Genomic DNA, 6436 nt, shown 5'->3' on the forward strand with positions numbered 1-6436 from the left:
TGGTGGTTGTTGTTGTTGGAATGTTTAGAGTTTTAGTTTGTTCGTCTATTTGTTAGTTCGTTTATATAGTAAACATAAAGATTATTCAATCACAAATAATCAATAATTGATAAACAAAAAAGTAATTTTATAGAGTTGAGATTATGAGTCCATTGAAGCTAGACCATTATAGAAAACCTGAAAACACTGGACGGCCGTTTCGTCCTATTATGGGACTCCAGTGCTTCCAGGTTTTCAATGGTGGTCTAGCTTCAATTGACTCATGATCTCAACTCTATAAAAAAAAGTAATTTTTAATACTTACAGATTAAAGAAAATAATTTACTATAATATATTGATGATATCAGATGATGTCAGATAATGAATGATCTGAGAGGCGAAAACTGACTCACACGTCCTCGTCGTGCCTCCTGGATCATGGAACTGTTTCCATGTACTAATGTGATCACCTAACTGACTGTAATAAGACGTATAAGACTTTGGGTTGATTAAATAGACACATTCAATCTTGTTATTCACAATACGATCTAGCTAAAACCAAAAAAATCGAGAGGCAAAGCCCGACTCACACGTCCTCGTCGTGCCTCCCGGATCATGGGATTGTTTTCATGGACTAACGTGAGCGGTGACACGGGTGGTGGAGATCGGTCTAATCAACCACTCTATCTATACCCACAAATGATTACGATTGCTGCAAAAAATCATTGCATAATTATTGTTGGTTAAAAAAGAAAGAAAGAATGAGTCTGCCCAATAAATAAAAGAATGATGTAATGATTCTGCACAAACAATGCAAAAATAGCTATTGAGCCTCGGTAGTTATGCCGTACTTCGATGTAGCATTCTTCATCATAACGACCTACTAGGCTTCACCATGTTTCTATGGCTGGAAGTAAGTGATGAATGATCTACTCGAAAATCTTCACGTCTCAAAAATCATTTGAATGATCTTAAGTTTGAGCATTCTATGGGAAATTTACACTTATGTATACAACGACCATAAAACATGTATCACTAATGTTTATTGTACTTATATATTTGTCTGTCTTTAGCTAGTGTGAACCATCAAAAACGATCATTCTCTTAATAACCTTTTCTAAATTTAGACTTCATTAGAAGTACTTACTTACTTACGCCTGTTACCCCTCGTGGAGGAGCTCAGGACGCCCACCAGCATTCTCTATCCAACCTTGTCCTAGGCTATCCTTTCCAGTTCTTTCCCGTTGCTACTCATTCTTTTTGTATCTGATTCCATTTCCCGATGCAGTGTATTCTTCAACCTTCCTCTTTTCCGCTTCCCTTGCAGATTCCAAGTCAGGGCTTGCCTCGTGATGCAGTTTGGTGATTTACTTAATGTATGTCCAATCCACTTCAAACGTCTTTTCCTAATTTCCTCTTCAGCTGGAAGCTGGTTTGTCCTCTCCCATAAAACGCTGTTGTTGATAGTATCCGGCCAGTGAATGTTGAGTATTTTGCAAAGACAACTATTTATAAATACTTGTACCTTTTTGAGGATGGATGTAGTAGTTCTCTACGTTTCAGTTCCGTACAGTAGGACAGTCTTGACGTTCATATTGAAGATTCTCACTTTGAAATTAGTTGACAGTTGTTTGGAGTTCCATATGTTCTTCAATTGTAGAAATGCTGCTCTTGCTTTGCTTATCCTCGCCTTTATATCTGCATCCGATCCTCCTTGTTCATCACTGATGCTTCCCAGATACGTGAATGTTCCCACCTCTTCCGGAGTTTCGCCATCAAGTGTGATTGGGTTGGTGTTCTCCGTGTTGCATTTGAGAATTTTGCTTTTTTCTTTGTGTATGTCCTAAACATCAATATGAAGATTCAAACAAACAATACCAAGTGATCAGTTTTAGTTGGTAGAAGTTGAAATAAGACATCCAATTTCAATCTAAATATCAACAACAGGATAATTGAAACTATGACATATGAAATTAAATTTAAATTCATTAGCGTTGCACAAGCGAGAAAACTCATGGACTAAATAGCCAGATGGTAAACCCACTGTCGTTTGAAGTGAACTGTATCGGGTTCGAGTCCAAAAATGAACATGAACTCGGATCCAGGTGCATCTGTGGTGGATCTCAATGAAGTAGCCTATTTTAGATATAACTATACTCACAGTTATTAATGGTATACCAAAATTAAACAACACTACAAACCTGTGTCTGTTTTTGAGTAGAGCAAAATGGAGATAAATAACACTTACAACAAAATGGTTTAGTAAATAGCAAGATGATAATAGTTGTTATGAAATGAATGTTACGTGTAAGCTGCTTCTGAGATAACAATCACAAATGAGTTCACGTAGTGACACAATAACATGGTAATAATGATATATCCGATAGTACCATTTAATAATAATCCGGGCCAAAACTCCAATATAGTGTAGAATTGTCTAAAAAGATGTTATACTTACTTGCTTCCTTACGCCTGTTACTCCCAATGGAGCATAGGCCGATCACCAGCATTCTCCAACCCACTCTGTCCTAGACCCTCCTTTCAAGTTCTATCCAATTGTTATTCATTCTTCTCATATCTGTCTCCATTTCTCGGTGTAATGTGTTCGGTGGTCTTCCTCTTCTCCTTTGACCTTCAGGATTCCATGTGAGGACTTGTCTTGTGCTACAGTTGGGTGATTTCCTCAATATGTGTCCTATCCACTTCTAGAGCTTTTTCCTGATTTCTTCCTGCCCTGAAATCTGGCTTGTTCTCTCACACAGTAGGTTGTTGCTGATAGTGTCTAGTCAACGGATCCGAAGTATTTTGCGTAGACAACTGTTAATAAACACTTGTATCTTCTGGATGATGGTTTTCGTAGTTCTCCACGTCTCCGCCCCATATAGTAGAACTGCCGTGACATTTCCATCGAGTATTCAGATCTTGGTGTTGGTTGACATACAATTGTTTTGAGATGTAGATGTTCTTCAGTTGTAAATATGCTGTTCTTGCTTTGACAATCCGCACCCTCAAATCTCCATCAGATCCACCGTGTTCATCAATGATGCTGCCCAGATATGTAAACGTTTTTACATCCTTCAAAGGTGTTTTAGAGATATACTACTTATAAACTTATCAATGTAATTTTATTCCAATATGATGATGTCAATCTATAAATAGTTTTATAGATTATAGTTATACTGTAAACAATAATTTAGATAACTATGTTATATATAACTGAATACTGAATTGATAATAGAAGTTAAAATTCACCTTTATTTATCAATTTTATTATCATTTAAATTTGTCTAGGAATTTCGAATGATCAAATGATGTATGACTGGTCTACTAGAGTGATTGGTACCTGTATGGTTATGCCACATTGAAGAGAACAGAATGGAAACAAAGAATGAATGCTGTGGAAATGAAGGAATAGTGAAGTTTGAGATGATTAGTTGATGTAAGATGGTGGTTGGAGGTGGTCTACAGGAAACCCTGGACCCGGGTTTCGTGCTATTTGGCACTCGTTAGCAAGGTGTACTTGTAATCTTGAGGGAACTGGTGCCGTCTGACAGGAGACAGGTCGCGGCCCAAATAGCTCAGTGGTAACGTCTCTGACTGTGAAGCTGAGTGACATGGGATCGAATCCGTCAGGGAGCACCAGTTCCCTCAAGAATACAGGTATACCTTGCTGACGAGTGCCAAGTAGCACGAAACCCGGGTTCAGGGTTCCCTGTTGACCACCTCCAACCACCATCTTACCTCAACATAGTGCACGCAGTGTCGAGCCACCTAGACTAGTGGCCACATTGCAATTTGATCGATAGCATTCGATCAGCACTAAGACGGACTTGACACGCATGACATTGATGTTTTGTAATTTTGTGTTCGAATCCACTCGGTTTTCCCTATTAGTGTGTAGTATTGGTTGATATGTTTAGCCCATATGCCTTATTCTAACTTCTGGATAAGTCAATTCACCTATCCATGAGTTATGTTTTCGCGTTGTTCATTATTCACTTATTAACCCTGACCATTTTTATATGAGCGTAGATGTGTGTACCCTTCTTACCCTATTCATCGCATGTCTGTCATTTATTCTTGTCTGACTATAAATATTGGTTAAAGTGAGTTGGCTTACTCGCCATCTCCGATGCGTGTCATATTTGTTTCGCTCTCTGATATTTACTCATGCGCTTATAACAACTTTCTGGTCTGTGTCATTTGTCAATAAAACTGTAGCTGCCGCTTCTCTTTGCCTTCCGATTTTATGCACCGTTAAGATTTGTATTAATAACGGTTAATCGAGGTGAACGATTGGCAAAGCACGGCACTACAAATGTTCTCGTTCACTACACTAGTAGTGATAAGAATAATAACAGTTTGAATAAATATTTCAACATAGGAAGCAGGTCAAAGCTTGGGGGAGATAAACTTAATCAAATAATAATCCTTGAAAATTACCTAATAAGAACTGTATGAATAACCATACGAAATATGAAGGAAAAAGAGATGTAAAAGGAGTTGGAGAACAACAATGGAACATACGATATGAGAATTACTTAATCTTTCCTCGATTTGAAATGATTAAGATTATCCCATTGTTGATATTTTCGGCTGAAATTCGGTAAGTTTCGGTAGACATATGGGCATCTTGTGTGGATTGCCTGGATATAGCCATTATGACACAAGTTAATACAGACTAAATGAGATGCGGTAAGAAGTGGAATCCAGGAAACATGTTTAGTCCTACCTTGGACTCGTCAGCTGAATATATCTGCAGTCCAGGACTCGAATTCAGTACCGTTTGCTTCAAATGCCATCGTACTATCTACTTAGCTACTTAGTCAAAATGAATTCCACTACTAACCACATTTCATGTAGTCTATATCAACTTGTGTAGCAATGCTTTTATCAAGGTAATCCTCACAGAATGCTCAATATACACATGAGTGACCATTTCGACGATAGTGTTTCAAGCAAACGGTACTGAATTCGAGTCCTGGATTGGAAATCAACTCTGAGATGCCGGTATATTCGGCTGACGAGTTCCAAATATGGTGAATCACACATCTTGGATTCCACAACTGGTCGCATTCCATCTAGTTCTAAACTTTCTTATATTGCGTCTCAATGGGCATATTTCGTTTAATTAACTGATTATCGATCAAAGTTTGTCAGATTATAGAAATGATGGAACTGTTACAAATTTCTTCTGAGCACACAGACTAAGGTTGTAGGCTTGATTACCTTTAGCTTCTGATATATTTAAGATACGAGATAGAATCCTGTTTCGAAGCTGGAAAGATACAACATGCATCATCAGGAACGGTTTGTTTTATCAGACATATGGGGACTTTCGGCAAAGTATGATAACAGAGAGCTACGTACTGTCTCCCACTTACCCTATTCAATTAATGTAGGAAGATATTCAATCATTCATTGTCTGAATTTCTTGTGATACACCTGAATTGAACACTGTGAATCAGATGCAGATGTGAGGGCGAGAATCGGCAAAGCAAGAACAGCATATTTACAACTGAAGAACATCTACATCTCAAAACAATTGTATGTCAACCAACACCAAGATCTGAATACTCGATGGAAATGTCACGGCAGTTCTACTATATGGGGCGGAGACGTGGAGAACTACGAAAACCATCATCCAGAAGATACAAGTGTTTATTAACAGTTGTCTACGCAAAATACTTCGGATCCGTTGACTAGACACTATCAGCAACAACCTACTGTGTGAGAGAACAAGCCAGATTTCAGGGCAGGAAGAAATCAGGAAAAAGCTCTAGAAGTGGATAGGACACATATTGAGGAAATCACCCAACTGTAGCACAAGACAAGTCCTCACATGGAATCCTGAAGGTCAAAGGAGAAGAGGAAGACCACCGAACACATTACACCGAGAAATGGAGACAGATATGAGAAGAATGAATAACAATTGGATAGAACTTGAAAGGAGGGTCTAGGACAGAGTGGGTTGGAGAATGCTGGTGATCGGCCTATGCTCCATTGGGAGTAACAGGCGTAGGTAAGTAACACCTGAATTAATTTTCTCTGAAAAAGTAGCTGAATCTGCTAGGAACTTCACAATCTTAGATCTCATGGCGGGGCCACGAGAAAGTTTCATTGATTATCTACCTACGTTGGTAGTTGGACTATTACGTAAACAACAAATTAGTTGTTCGTCAACGAAAATACAATTAAAATTGACTCCATTAAATACTGCTGCTTTTGAGATAAAAATAAGCTTGATTCTTCTCTAATTCACAGACAATTCATCTTTGGTATCATGGGTTTTTGAAAATGATAGTTTAATCATTGGTTATAGGTTATAGACTATTAGGTGACTATCCAATATCCCAATAATGAAATTAGTACAAATGAACTTTTAGATGGCGTCGAGTCACGATTGACTATGATCACCACTACAATAAGATTACGCGCCAGATAACAACTTGGATCC

This window comes from Schistosoma mansoni (genome assembly GCF_000237925.1).
Source record: "Schistosoma mansoni, WGS project CABG00000000 data, supercontig 0151, strain Puerto Rico, whole genome shotgun sequence".
Lineage (NCBI taxonomy): Eukaryota > Metazoa > Platyhelminthes > Trematoda > Strigeidida > Schistosomatidae > Schistosoma > Schistosoma mansoni.